The sequence below is a fragment of the Pogoniulus pusillus genome, chromosome 2 (assembly GCF_015220805.1).
Source record: "Pogoniulus pusillus isolate bPogPus1 chromosome 2, bPogPus1.pri, whole genome shotgun sequence".
NCBI lineage: Eukaryota > Metazoa > Chordata > Aves > Piciformes > Lybiidae > Pogoniulus > Pogoniulus pusillus.
The window spans coordinates 40,628,223-40,643,937 of NC_087265.1; the positions used below are offsets into that span (position 1 = coordinate 40,628,223).

A 15,715-nucleotide genomic window follows, 5' to 3' on the forward strand; every position below is an offset into this window, starting at 1 on the left:
CCAAAAGTGCGTCAAACAACAGGACTAACATTTCACATGTGGTTTATTCTTTCTGCAGTCCTCTCTTTGGGGAGAAAATTGCATGCATAATGGAGTATTTTGCTTTGGCAGAGTTTTATGGTTTAATTGTTGCTTTTCTTTTAAAGTCCATGGCATGTGTTTATTTGAAAATTGAAGAATTGTGTCTTGTACTTAGAGAAGAAGTTGGTGATATTCGTGCTGAAATTTGCTACTATAAAAGCTCATTCTTGGCTGACTCTTGAAGTTTTGGATTCTTCAAAGCCAAACATTGCCCAGTTGAGGACATGTCCTAGTGTCTGAAACTTCATGAGCTATCCTCTAAGAATCAGGATAGGCAACAGAGAATGTGTTTTATGCACTTATAATAGCACAACCTTGGCGTACTACAAATGTTTCCATGCAGTCCTTCCTGACAAATGTGAAAGTATTGTGGGATCTTCCATCGGTTCTTAACGTTGTGTCTGCTGGCTATGTCAGGCTTCCATTCCAAATGCCGCTACCGCCTTGTAAGCTTCTTTTGAAGCAATATATTGATTTTAAAATTGCTCTCTTGACTTCTTCATCATTGTCCATTTTTATTTAATTGATTTTCTTTCTACATAAGCTTCTTGAGGCTCTGTGAAATAAAAGGGGGGGGGGAAGGCAAGCAGCATTCAACAGCTGGTTTCTTACTTCTGGTTAAAGATCCCATGGCATTTCTCAAGGATGAGTTGATAGTGCTGATTTTCTAATAATGTGTTTGTCCTCTGTGTTTAAACTATTTCTAGATCTGTGTCTTCAGTACCCTCTTTTGCTGTGTCTTTATGGCTTACTGTATGCTGCTTCTGTATGTTGCTAAAACATTTTCTTATTGTCCTCTTAGGGATTGTTTATGCCAGGCAGAGTGGCTAACCTGCACATGTTTGTGTGTACAGCACCCACACACATTGTCACTCATACACAGTCAGCAGTCAGTAATAAAAGCACTTTGCTGCTAAATAAATTGAAAATAGTAGTAACGCAATAAATGTCGAAGCAGGATTGATTCTGTGTATTTTATAGCATCTGCTGTTGCTCTCCATTTTCAAGCTCCGAATATGTTCAAGCCTGCATAATATTGCTGCTTCCAGATGCAATACTGGGGTTTGTGAGAGTGCCAATATCAGCTTGTTTTATTTAGTATTAAGCTTAGCCAGGGATTAACCACTCCGTATGTGAATGACTTCTTGTAGTCTGTGCTTCTAATGCACATGTTCATTATTTGCAGTCACTTGTAAACGCCATATTAAAGATCAAATGTAGGCATTGGAAGGACAGCAATGACTTTAAAATTATGAAAAGCTATTAAACTAACTCTGTAGCAGGAGGAACACCTTCTTGTCCCCCTCTTTGATTCCTGTTACATTAGAGGAGCTAACGTGCCATTATTCTGTATTTACTCTTGCAGTGTAGTTCATTTACAAACATAAGGCATGAGAAAGCAGTGATTAGTGTCTGTAGGTACAGAAAGACATTTTACCAGTTAATGTAATGAAGCAGCATAATTCATTCTTTGCTGTCTACATTATGTAGAGGGAAGCAAATGTGCATTAATCATGCAGAAAGCAGGAAATTGAGATGTATGGAAGGGAAGAGTGATATGATACATGAACCCATCCCCCAGCCTCACAGAGCTGGCAACAGGTCCGTTTTTGAATAATGTATATTTTGACAGACATGTCATTTGACAGGCAGGACTGACCAGAAGAGATGTAAGGAAGCAGCTACTTATTAGCAAGAAAAAGGAGGGAACAAAACATTATTGCATCTAATACAAACTAATACTAACCCAGTGAACATCCCCTGATGTGGAGGTGCTGGATAACTGGCAGGTTTCAGAGAACAGCCACCCATGTGGAGTTGTCACTGAACACCAACATTTCTGGTCAGTGATACAGCTTTGGGTTGCTACCAAGGCTAATACTGCTCAACATAGTTCAGTCCAAGCTTCCAAGCAGCCCTGCTTCCTGCACAGACAGGGGCAGGGTGGGTGGGACTTGCACCTTGAGAAAAGTGTGAGTCCCAGGTTTGTAGCCTGCTTGTTGTCTCAGGAGAAGCTGTCTGAAGTTCGTCTGGAGGCAGAAACAAACTCAGCCTTCAAGGTGCTACCTGTGCAAAGAGCAAGCGTGTGGGATCAACAGCCTGCTGGAGCAAGGACAGCCAAGGGCCAGCACTCATGCTGAGAGTAGAGAAGGACAGAAAGCTTCCATCTCCTCCAAGCATTATGCATGATTCTGTAGAAAGCTTCCATCTCCTCCAAGCATTATGCATGATTCTATAGAAAGCTTCCATCTCCTCCAAGCATTATGCATGATTCTGTAGAAAGCTTCCATCTCCTCCAAGCATTATGCATGATTCTGTAGAAAGCTTCCATCTCCTCCAAGCATTATGCATGATTCTGTAGAAAGCTTCCATCTCCTCCAAGCATTATGCATGATTCTGTAGAAAGCTTCCATCTCCTCCAAGCATTATGCATGATGTGTAGCCATACTGTGCGTGTCCACATGGCTCACAGAGGGAGATGAAATAATTCAAACTCCACTGCGTCAAGTGGAGCAGTACTTGTGCGCTTCTCCCTAAAACCAGCCTGGCTCCTGGGGTGCAGGGCCAGCTTGGCACTCACTGTGCCAAGGCGAGCAAGACAAAACCTTAGAGGCTGCTCAGCTGGTCTCTGTCAGAACTGTGTCTTGGCATCCTTCTTATGTGACCTTTTTCCCAAGACACAGCATCGTGGCAAGTCCATAGAGGCAGTGAGGCACCACTTCTCTTTGCACTACAGGCTTCTCCAAGAAGGGATGGCACCACCCCAGAGGGTATTAGTGAGGTCTTTTGCTGGGGTTCTGTCCCTTCACCACACACTGCTTTGTACAGGGTAAACAAGAGCCAAGCGAGAGCTTGTTCTCACCCTGGTATAGCTTCATTTTATCCTCTCTTCAGTAGCCAGTTATGCAGGTTGGTGGAGGTATGGCATGGGAGTGAAAATTGTGACCTTTGCAATCACAGCACTGATTCACGGGGTCTGTTATTCTGCGCTGACCAAGGCAGATGTTGCTGAAGGGCACTACCATACACTTGTTTCATTACATTTCAGTTCACCAAATGCCATATATAACATTTATATATACATTTATATACTTACATACATTTATACTTACTTTGAGCTGAATAAGGTCATAAAAATGATGAAGATTAAACATAAAAGGAAAATCATGGAAAAAGCAACTCCAGTTGATGTTCACCAGCCTAGCATGCTTAGTGCTACCTTTTTTTAGCTGCTTCCTATTTTTCCACTAGTTGTCACTTAAGGAAAGTTAAAATAATTTTTCTTTATTATGAGCCTCATAAAAAATGATCACTGTTTATTTCATTGCTGTTTTATTTCCTTTTCTCCTCTCAGCTCTGATTTTTATACCTGTCTTGATTTTAGATTTAGTTCATGGAAATTTATTTCACTTTTCTATTTCCCCAAATTCCAAAGTGCTTTATACTTAAAAGAAATCCTTCCAAGGTAAAAGATATTTATCTTGCCTAGATAGTCTCATACTCAGGCAAATAACATGTAAGAAAAATTATGCTTATGAAATCCCAGGCATAAGCACTGGGTAACTCTAAACACTTGTGCTGGTTCTAAGTAACATTTACTTTGTCATTAATTATTTGGGAGCTGTTAACTTAGAACTGTGGTTCTACTTAATGACACAGAGAACTGGGTCTTGTTACTTTCCTTGATTTTGACCATTCTGCTCTTCTTCCTGTTTTCCCATTCTCCCCATAGTTCCCCTCACACTAGGACAAAACCTGCATGTCTGTACTGTTTTGCTATGAAAAAAAATCTTTTTCAAGAGCCCCTGGATGATCTTTCCAATCACTTCTTTGCCACATCATTTTGTCTCCAGCTGCCAAAAGAAATTTGAAATGCATCACAGTCACCATTCAAACTGATAACATATGAGAGGTCCAGAAGAAATTGTTTATAAAATTTCTGACACAGTATGTCTTGTAGTGCTGCTCTGTGTCATGTTCCATAGTTTTATGTCCTAATCTGGCATTATGAGATTACATAATGCGTTCGATCTTTAAACAAGTATTCCTTTGAAATGTTTGACAGAGTTATGGCACTTCAGGTATTATTTCTTATTATGGGCAGATAGGTCAAATCTGCAAACAATTTAATGGCCATACATCGCTACCCTTGTCAAGTCAATCCTCTTAGTAAATGTGCTATCAGCAATAGGAGCATTTGGAAGCCTGATCCTTCAAGGTGCTAAACAAACCAGTCCTCTTAACTCCAAGTGGAGCTGAAGGCTCTCAGCACCTTGCCGGAGAAAGGCTCCAATTAGCCTACTTTTAATAGTAATCCTGAATGCATAGACTTCCTGCTCATATATTAGGATTCAGACTGCCCTTTAGATTTACTTCATTGAAATCTGAGAAGAAGCTATGCAACTGTGGACTAAAGTGGCTCCATATGCTTTTTGGCTCCACTATGTGCTAAGGATTTGTGTTCTTTCAGCTGAGAACGTTGCTTTCAGTTCTGCTGAACTTCAGAGAAATGCAGTATTCTCATTAGCACTTTAACCCTGATCCCAAATAAATTGCCTCATGCCACCATTTAACTTAGAAGCAGCAGGCAAATTGAAAGGATTTGAGGTGTCAAAAGGGGACCAAACTTGACCTCTGAATCCTAGGAAAGAAGTGTTTCCATCTTTAAAGAGTTGGAGAAGGGAACAGTGCCTGAACTGCACACAATCTCATGGGGCAAACATGATATGATTAATCCTCAAACAGATTGTTGAAAGAAGGCTTGACAGACTGCCTGGTTTCCTTTGTTAGACCACTGACCTCGTGTGTGTGTACATGAGCTGAAGTGCTATCTGTACTGGGACACCATCAATCTCTCATTTTACCTGGCTTGCTGTATAGCTCAGGGGGACTTCCTCTCTGACTCATCCAAACAGACAAAAGTCCTAATGAGGGAAAGAAAGACTACACTAAGAGCCAGATGATAAACCTGTGAGATTTCCACACTATTTCTGCATTTTATGAAGGTATCATGCAAAGAGCAACTTTCATTTCAGGGAACCACAGCAACTACCATATTCCTTCTTCTCCCCAGTGCTGCCACTTTCATACATCCTCCCTGACAATGCATCACAGTATCTATCTTATGATATGCTGTGAAAGCCCCATCTCTGCATAGTGCCCAAGCCAGGAAAGTACACCAGGGAAACAGCCCATACAAATGGCAGCAGATTTTGCTAGACCCAGCAGACATCCTGTCCTCATGTCCCTGCTGCATAACCAGCACCCATTAGCCATGTCTCTCTGTGAAATACTTCAGCTATGCAATAGAGGGCTAAGGGAGAAGGAGGCAGGGTCATGACCAAGGAGTCTGAAAGGGAATGCCTGCGCCTGGGAGGCAAAGGGTGAAGCAGTATGTTCCCTCAAGCCTCATGCAGGTGCACTGAATAAATCAGCCCCAGATTACTTTAAAGTATGCACGATTTTTTTTGTAGCCTGGGAAGCATGTAGGAAGAGTGTCTGGGAATGAGAGGAGGGTCAGCACCAGCTCTACATCACTACGAAAATTAACAGGTTAAATCAGGGAGTATGTAGTCATTGTAGGGAGTATCAGATGGTATTGGAACCCCAGCCGAAAGAGGAAAAATGCAGCTCTGAATTTGGACCTTATTCTTTGACCAGAATTAAGAGGAATAAGACTTCTGAATATTCTCACTGCAAATGATGACTTGTTTCTGACTCTACAGACCCCCACTGTGAAGAGCCCTGGAGCCATGACATATTAAAAAATCTAAAAAAGACTTTTAAATTGGCATAGAGAAAATTAATTCCATGTCCTAATGCTGACAGTTTAAATATGCAATTTTTTTTCCCCCAGAAGCTGCTAAAATAAATAATGTAAATATTTCTTCACTGTAGCATGGTGTTCCTGCTTGCTAGAAAGGCATTTGTGTTCATGGCAGAGCCAATTCAATACACATTTATTGCAGTATAAAAGTTAATTTTATAATAACACATTATTGGTGAAGTAGCATTTAGCTGTCATACCATACTGGTGTTGAGTAGTGATGTCAAAGCTGATTTTACTATTTAATAAGTCAGCATTAAGTGAATAGTGGGAAAATATCTTTTGTAACACATTAAACTTATGTAATTCCTCCCTATTTACCTCTTTCTTCTGAAGTACTGTTCATTGTGGTTTCTTCTTGCTGTTCCAGTTTATTACAGCAGGATGAACTTCTCGTGTATTGACTGTGCACAAACATGCATGTACACACATACTCTTAAGCTAGTTTGAATAGCTGTGGCTCACAAATGTGTCTCGGGAGTACTCCTTAAGTCTCTGCTATAAAACCAGAGGAATTGTCTTACTAAATAATCATAATATGTTAACTAGTACTTTCTTGGGAAGTTTGTAACAAGGGACATTGCAGAAAGGAGTGCAGTGAAATGAAAGAGGGAATATTGTGTGGAGAATGTGCTGTTTAATTTGGACATGGCAGTAACTGGAAACCAGTGACATTATGAAAAGTCCTCTCAAACTGTTAGCATCAAGAGGTCATTTACAGCAAATTGATTTGCCTTGTGCCAGTCTTTATAGAGTGAAATCTTTATCAAATATTTCCTTTTTTTAACCCAAAGATCCCTTTTGATCACATTGATCCCTATTGATCACAGCAGCCTACAGGCTAGGGGAGGAGTGGCTGGGGAGCTGCCTTGTGGAGGGGGACCTGGGAGTGTTGGTGGACAGCCGGCTGAACATGAGCCAGCAGGGTGCTGAGGGATTTGGTTTAGTCAGACTCTTGTCAGTGTGAAACTAAGGATTGGACTTGATGATCTTGGAGGTCTTTTCCAATCTGAGAAATTCAGTAATTCTGTAATTCTGATACTGTTCCTAATACACAGAAAGTCATATCAACTTCTTTCTTCTCATGTAGGAGTTGGCATGGTTAAAATCACCTTGCATTTATAATTATAAGGCTGCAGTTTGGATTCTTTAAAATATCAATCAGAAAAACTGACATTTGCTGTGGCTCAAAATCATTTTCTTCATCAAATAAAAATGATTAACCATTTCTGATAACAAGTAGAGTGAAAAATAGGTCGGTTGTTTCTGTCTAAAGGAAAAAAAAATTAAACAGATGTTGAAGAACTTTTCCATTAATTGTCACAGGGAAGTTGTCAGGATACTGCTATTTTGCTGCTCTGCCTGTTTCCATTCATGTGAAAAAAGTCTACCACACCCAGAAAAGCCTTTAACCAAAGCAGGGTGGGGGGGGGGGGAACCTCAGCAGTAAATGAGTATAGAAGCTCAGTTTGTATGAGCTTAGAGATTCAACTGTATTTAATAATGCAATCTCTGCAGGTGCCACTCCACTAGTCAGTCACAGTGAGTTGTGCCAAAACCATCATCTCCAGGACACAAGCAAACATCTCCTGCACTGAGGACGTGGGACTCCAAAACTTGTGGTACAGTTGCATTTTGTACAAGATATAAATTATTTAGAAAAGTATATATTTTATTACATAAATTTATTTGTTGCACTTACCTTTCTGTTCTCAAAACCAAGGAACATGATCTCATGCTGTTTATGGTTTAGCCTGGAGAAGAGGAGGCTCAGGGATGACCTCATTGCTATCGACAACTACCTGAAGGGAGGCAGTAGCCAGATGGGGGGCAGTCTCTTCTCCCAGGCAACCAGCGACAGAACAAGGGGACACAGCTTCAAGTTGTGCCAGGGGAGGTCTAGGCTGGATGTTAGGAGGAAGTTCTTCCCAGAGAGAGTGATTGGCATTGGAATGGGCTGCCCAGGGAGGTGGTGGAGTTGCCATCCCTGGAGGTGTTCAAGAAAAGCCTGGCTGAGGCACTTAGTGCCACGGTCTAGTTGATTGGATAGAGCTGGGTGCTAGGTTGGACTGCATGATCTTAGAAGTCTCTTCCAACCTGGTTTATTCTATGATTCTATGAAATAGTAGCCAAAATTGTGTATCATCATCAATGAGACAAGCACTATAATGTGTGCTTAATTTTAAGTGTGTAACTCCCATAGAAATTAAAGGAGATTTTGAAAAGTGTACCTTCAGTGTTCTGACAAATATGAATACATATCCAGGCAGTAGCTCAGTCAAGTTTACTTGCCTTAAATATCATAAATTACTTTAGAGTTGCATACACAGGTACTGGTTTTGCAATTGCAGTGGCATGTAACAGCAATGTCTGTCCCATGGGCCTGGGAAAACACTTGGCAGTTCTCTGTGTGCTCTGTGGTCAGACAGATTATCTAGCATTTTGGGGGCAGATCACTGAGTCCTAAGCCTACAGTGACTCTAAGTGAAAAAATACACAGTATGCTTTTCCACTCACAAATAACCAGAAATACCACTTCACAGATAGACTCTGTAGAACTGAGCCACGTGGTTAAAAGTTATCTTTCTTTTTTATTTGTATGATCTACTGGTATAAATATTTAAATGGCTGTTAACAGTTTAATATAGGTTATCTTGATCACACAGAAATATGATATGATTAAGTTCCTCAGTGTACTTGTCTATCTCAACTTTCACATACCCACTTACAAAGGCTATTGTCTGAATTCCTGAAAACAAGATAACAGTGCTGATTCAGTAGCAGTGTTTCTTCCTGGGGAAATGTAAATGTGCATGCATACCCTAGAGAGAATTCTTTTAAAGATGCATGGCCAAGAAGTTTACCTTCAACATTTCCAGATAGCTGATACAAAGAAGGACTAACAGAGTCACAGCCTCTATGCTGCTGGCAGGAGGTGACCACTGGGGTCTCTCGTCCATCCTTGCTCAGATCAAGTCTATTGCCATCTCCAGGTCAGGCCAGCCATGGCTTCATATAGTCAACTCTCAAGACCTCCTTTGGATGAACTGCTGCACCACCTCCAAGAGCAATATAGCAGTGCTGGTGATTCAGCAATGTGCTCAGCTAGAACCAGAGGCCCAAGAGGGTCACTGCTAAAGATTTGTAATCTCCTGGTATTCTGATTGTCTACTGGCCCTCAAAGTGAAGTGGCAAACCAGAAACCAGGACCAGGCTGGCTTGTCACTTCTGTTGCCTTAGTTGTGTCTTTTCTGAGACTTTGACTTAACAGCGTAGGTCTCCAAAAAGCAGAAAAGTTTGCCACAGAAGCAAATGTAGACACTGCTCTTGGAGTGGGGTGAGCACCTCCACTAGGAGGTCTCTCTGAAATGCCACTACAGCTTGATCTGTTAACACTGGGCAAGAGGTGATGTGAGCCACACAGCAGATTCTAGTCTGGAGTTAATTCCATTTAGCCAGAAGTGTGTCCCGATCCTGAAGAGCTTAGAAATGTAAGCATTACATTCAAATGTGAGTTGGAAGCAGGTTGTTGCTTGCAAGTTTTTGCCAGCCTGAAAGCCTGCTGCAGCTTGTGAATTTAATTGTAGCCCTGGAACTTGCTCCAGTTTTGTAAGGTTACTGAAATCCTGAGAGAAACCAGATTTCTACATGCACCAAGAACAGCATGACAGTGTTCACTTAACAATTAAGCCCACTTCAAAAAAGTGCCTCCCAATACTAAGGGCTTGAACCAGGCCTTTCCCACCTGTCAAACACATGCTGGACCATTGCTTTTCTATAGCAGTTGCTCCCCACCCTTTTCCTCCCAGCAGCTCCAGCTTAGCTACAAGGATTTCATTAGTGGGTTTTTCCCAGCCCCAGAAACCATGAGACACAAAGAAGACCAGGAGCCAAAGTTGCTTGGTGCTGTGGTTTATACTGTGCTGTGCTTTGCTTTGTCTCCACCACCCATACTGTCAATAAAACAACAACAGAAAAAAAGAGTTTTTAAAGTTAGAGAAGGATTGGTTTGACTAACAGCCTGCTCCCTGCAAAGTGTTTGTATTTGAGCTTATTGAATGTTCATTATGTAGCACTCAGCCTTGTAAAATTGATCCAGGAAAAGCTCAGCCACCATCGGCTGGGCTCCGGCCTTGCTGGTTGTGTTGAGAAGTGCATTGCTTTTGCTTCCACACACAACAGCACAGCAAAGGCTCTCTGAAGCAGCCTACCAGCGAGGGCACAATAACAGCTCTTTTCCTGACCATTAATTCAGACATCATGCAATCAGTCAAATGAATCTGTCCTCCTTTGCAGCTCTCGTGGAGATTGCTGTCCTCACAGTTCCAGTGAAAGGGACCTGACTCGGTAGCCTGTGTCTTCCTTTAATTAGAGCCAGCGATAACCCACAGATGGGCTCATTTTGCCAAGAGCCATATATCACACAGCCAACGCTGCCTGGCACCAACAGATTGCTGTCTATATTCAGAGTACCTCTGATAGGAAGACAGCGAGCATGGGAACACCCCATGAGACCACAAATACAGTTCTTGTAACCCACCTCTCTGAGGCTGTCCCACTCAGCGTGGCTGGGTCTTCATGTGATTCCCTGGCTTTAATTTGATCCCATGTCAGCCTTGAAAGAGCCCTTTGAAAATGCCTGCGTAAGCAGTCCCAGCTCAGCACCAAGCTTAACTGCTCCAGAGCAATGTGCATTTTAAGGAGAAACAGCTTTTGCAGTCCATCAACTTTCCTCTTTTTGTTGCTGCTGCATATTTTATGTCACCACCATATTACAAAATGAACACTGGAAATATTTCCTCTGCGTTCTGTGGACTTTATTCGTGCTTTGCTTTCGCACAATTGTCTTCCTTTCATCTCTAAAGAATTAATAGTATTATTATTGAGGGAAAACAAGTCTGGAATTAATCTGATTTAATGTTTAATTATCAATTATGATGTTTTTTAGATTACATACCAACACTGCAGAATGCCTTTTTACAGGCTAGAACAGAGATGTGCAATAAGCTGGGACATGGGGGCACTAAGACCTCATCAGTGAGGTTTTTCAGCAGTAGCATCAGCCATTGTGTGTTGTGAGGTTTAGTTTAAATTACTATTGCTGTAATCAAGAGAGCAGGCACAACACTTGGACAGGAAGCTGAAAAAATAATAAAACCTTTAAAGCTGAGCTGAGAGCACCCACCTGGATAATTTAGTCCTGAGCACAGCTCAGGCCCCCCCCCCAGCCGCCTTCTTTGTCAGCAGCTGTTGTCTGGAAGGTTATAGAGAGTGCCATGAAAAGGAATAAAAAAGGAGCTGACAGAAGATTGCTGCACATGTGTTTAGTATCATCTCTGTAAAGGCAATGGAGTATTTCTGTGGCTTCTTTTCAAAGCTAATAAGGTTGAGCATACCTGGCTGCCTTGCCTGCAGAAAGCCTTAATAATACAGATAAAATTTTGGCGCCTCTGACGTTCACAGATAAACTGCAATTGGCATCAGTGAGAGGGAGGGGTGAGACTCTGATTTTCTCCAAGTCTTTGCTCCAGAAGCAAAGGCATGGATCTGGCTATGTCAAAAATCCCTTTTCAGGAGACATCTGCATAAGCTGGGCAGCTGGGCTGCCAACTGCCTTGCTCTGAATTCAGGATGAGCTCAGAAGCACTGTGTCAATCAGACCAGTGTGGCACATGGCACTGCTGAGGTCTACTTTGAGCACTGAGCATGATCCATAGATACTCAGCACAGGCCTGTGAACAAGCCCTTCCTAGGAGGATGGTGGTACACGTGAAACACATGAAACAGATCTGTCCTCATGGTGTAGGGCTCTGCAGTAGGGCAGGGGACACACAATAAGCTTTTGAGATTATTTCCAGGCTTCTTAATTTGTGTATGCAGTAGAACTCTGATGCTCAGCACTGTGAAGGCATCAAAATGAAGTATATAGTGCTACCCTCAGCAGAGTTTTCTGCATTATTCCAGAGTAGGGAGAGATCTGGAGCTGTATCCTTAGGTTTAGCAGGATTGGAAATACTCAATTTCTACTCTCTTTACTCAGGAGGAAAAAAAAAAACTATTTCTCTTTTTTTTTCTTTAAAGTTGAAGAGTAGTGGTAGTGGTGGAGCTAGAAGATGACTAAACATTAAATGCAAATTGTTTCATTTAAAATAGGACTTATATTCTCCTAGCAACTCTCAGGCAAATTGTTCCTAAAAAACTTCTTATCAAACATTGCTTTGAATGTTATCCATATTTGAAATTTAGCTTACATCAAGATTTAGGGGTAGTGCTAAATAATTGCATAGCAGCATAATCTCTTCTTCTTATATATATATGAGTTAGAATCATTTGAAAAATCTCTCCATGGAGTAGTTCAGGAACAGTTATTCTTCAGGAGCTATTCTGGATCAACTCAATGCGTAGTCTATTAGAGGTATTACTTTTGCTGCAGAGTAATGAATCATATTTGCAGTCATGAAGTCACTTGTGTAATTGTCGCTAAATATAACGAATACAGGACTATTTAAAGGCTTTGGGGGTTGTCTGATGTTCTGGAAGAAGCTGTTCCACCATGAGAGGAAAGGTAGAAGCCCTTTATCCCAGCTGCTACCAGTGGTTTAGTACAGAAGAAAGGGAGCTACCAGGATGTGTGCAACAGGATATTGTGACGCTTTTGCCATTCCTCTAGAAAACTAAAGGGGGGCTTCTTAATTTGGAAATTTGACTTGTAAGACAGGTATAAAAGTATAGCAGAATTCCTCCTCCTATTAAAGCCTAACTTACCAGCTGGAAAATCTTTCCCTTTGGTTATTTCATCCAAGTCCTGTGTTAACACAGGGCTAAAGCCTGTATTGCAAATCACAGCAGAGACTCTGAAAATACTCTGATTGTTGCAGACTAATTCCCTGGTGCTTCATTTGACAAAAAGATGGATTAGGACAAACTCTGGAGTGTTATTATTACCACCTACATGAAAGATTGTTTCTTTTATTTGTATTAATTACTGATTAGTGATTTCTGTATCTTCAGCTCTTTCAGATGTTTTGAATGAGATGTATTGCTTTCTACATTTTCTTATCTAAAAGGAACCCTGACAGAATACTGGTATCTCAGCCACCATGCAGAAGGAAGTCATTGATGTGCTCAGACTCCGTACTTCAGGGAAAACCCTGGATGAGATTCTTAGTGAGGTAAAAAGAAGTTCTCAGATAATCCTGCAGACAGGTAATTTTCCACCCAGCAATAATGTTATGAGTAAATATACTAAATTATTTTAAATTGGGGTGCAGAAGGAAAAAGCAGCTGAGTGTGTGAGCTCCTTGTATGTGTGGTGGTTGAGGAGCAGGCCAGCGATTGCAGCACTTCCAGATGTGAGAGGAGGGGAAGGCAGCTCCTTGTTGGCCAGCTGCCCAGCCCAGCAGGCTGCCCGAATGGCTCCCCCAAGCAAGCTGGCATTTTCTACCTGTGGTAATGCTTGGAAGCTTTCATTTATTTGGAAAGAAACTCAACAGAGTGGCTCCTTACACCTTCATGCTAACTAGAGCAGAGAGGCTGTGGGAGATGTCCTAGCCAAAGACTCATAGTGTGGTTTCTTACTGCCCAGTCAAACCTTACTGCTGAGACACCAACCTTTGGGCTTGCAGTTGCTAATATGGCTCAGTTGTTACAGCCTGCTCACAGCAATAATTGCATCTGGGAAGGCCTTCTCATACAAATCCTTGTGGTCTCACCATTAAGGCTGAGCAAAGGCCTTTTCTCTGCCTGGGAAAAGGCATTAAAAGAAGCAGGTACATAGGAAGGTGAAGCAGGTTGTGATGAAGAACATTAAAATGTTACTGAGCACTCATTTAGCTTGTAGAGGTTTCAAAATGGAAACATGTGAAGCAGATTGCCAAGAATTAGGACTGCACTTCAGCATTCTGCCTGAGAACAAACTTCTTCCTGATGTTCAGGGATACGGCTTTCATACCTTTCGTGCATAAGAATGAGCATAACATCTTGGATGTGAGGAAGTGAGGCAGTTATTTAAGGTATCAATTACCATGACACCAATATTTTTTCAGGTGACTGCATGAAATCCAGTAGTGAGTGTTACATGACCAGGGTTTTGTTAAAAAGGGCAGTTTTAAAACAGCCTGTTGTACACCACCAGCTGATCTGTCATCTTCCATAATTCATGAGCACTGGGGCAAGATCAGACAATAGAGTCTTGGGTAAGAATTCATTAATTTCCTCCATGTTTTTAGAAATGTCAGAGGTGTAAAGCTGACAATAATAAAAGTCTAACTCCTTAGATAGATCTACTGCTAAGAAGAATATTACTCTGAGCACCTCTGATAGTATACAGTGTCTTAGTGTGCATGTGTCTTTAATTGGTATGCAAGAAGTTTATCTGCTTTACTGCCTGCACTTATCAGAAAAGATATAAAATGGGATGGTGATAATGGCTGCCTTCAAAGAAGAAGATATGTTCTTTCAAGGGTGTAAGTGCAATAAATCTTTCTCGTTTAAGGGCTCACTGGAAGCAAAGAGATTCTGTTCTGCTGACAACTGAATGTGGGGAACTCGCCCAGGGGAAAACAAATCATGTTTCTCTATTCAAAATACAGTAAAAAGTCATAGAAATGTGATATTCCAGAATGTATCTTACAGCATCTCCTATGGAATCCTTCACCAATTAAGACAAGCTTACATGCTAATACATTTCTCAGATGGTTAATATAAGGTATCTGGCACTGAATACACTTGGGAGTATGCTTCAAACTTAAAAAAGAAAAAAAAAAAACACTATACCACAGGAATTAGTTTGCCTGGAATAAAAGAAACAGTGTTGAGTTCATCACTATTCCAGAACCATTCCATGTGTCTAGGGAAAGCAGAGTTGGTAGTACAGGCACCTACCAGGTCTGGAAGGGATCTTTTGTGAGTTGAAAAGAAATCAGTACATTTACTTTAGAAAAACCCACGTTATTCATAAGAATCAAATGTTGTACCTGACATCTGAAACAAAACAGACAAGGATGTTTTAAATTGATCTGTCAATATGGTGCTTTCCAGTGCTCACTTTGTTCACGCAGCCAGCAACTGATGTTAGCATGAATTTAAATAATTCCTCTTGCTTTGAATAATGACCATGAAAGTTGAGTAATGGTATCTAGGAAATATCCTAACTTTTGTGGAGCTGCCTCTTATCTAGGACTGTTTGTTCCTCACCCTCCCCCCCCGTCACCCCTAATTGCAGGGAAGTGCTCCACACAGCATATGACTAAACATAATACAATTTGATTTGTGTTGCGGTGTTCTGCAAAGAACAAATCTGTAAAATTACAACATGTGAAGGCTTAACACAATGATATAAAATGGCAGTGGCACGGTTCATATCTTAAACTGACAGACTGATGGTGATTATTGCAAGGACAATGCCCTGCATATGTCAAACGATTTGCAAATAAATTATGTCACCTTATCCTCCATTATTGTTTTTGCAGAGGACATAAACCGTGTCACTAATATTAAACTGTCGGCTAAAAAGCCTACCTCAGCTTTTTCCTAGCTGAAAATGCAAAGACATCTGCACAGAGACAAACATGCATATGGCCATCATTTGTCCAACATCTTACACATTGTGAAGGTTTTTTACTTGAAATGCCAACCTATGTGGCAGATGATGTATGTGTTTCTTCAGTCCTGTGATTACCAGCACAGAGCTGCTCTGCAGTGCTCTTCACCTCATCAGTTCCACAAGCTGCACTCCAAGGTGTGTGAAACATTTGCAGGAAGATGGCATCTGACATGCAGCAAGGCAAAAGCATTCTGGTGTGAATA

At 41.3% G+C, this 15,715-nt stretch overlaps 1 long non-coding RNA gene across 2 annotated transcripts in view; it reads left to right on the forward strand.

Moving 5' to 3' along the window:
- Window positions 1-15,715, forward strand: part of LOC135185429 (uncharacterized) — an 86,724-nt gene that overhangs the window by 53,223 nt on the left and 17,786 nt on the right. For both annotated transcript variants that reach the window (XR_010306480.1, XR_010306482.1), the window contains exon 2: window positions 7,427-7,530. This is a non-coding gene — a long non-coding RNA (uncharacterized LOC135185429). The remainder of the gene's footprint in view (window positions 1-7,426; window positions 7,531-15,715) is intronic.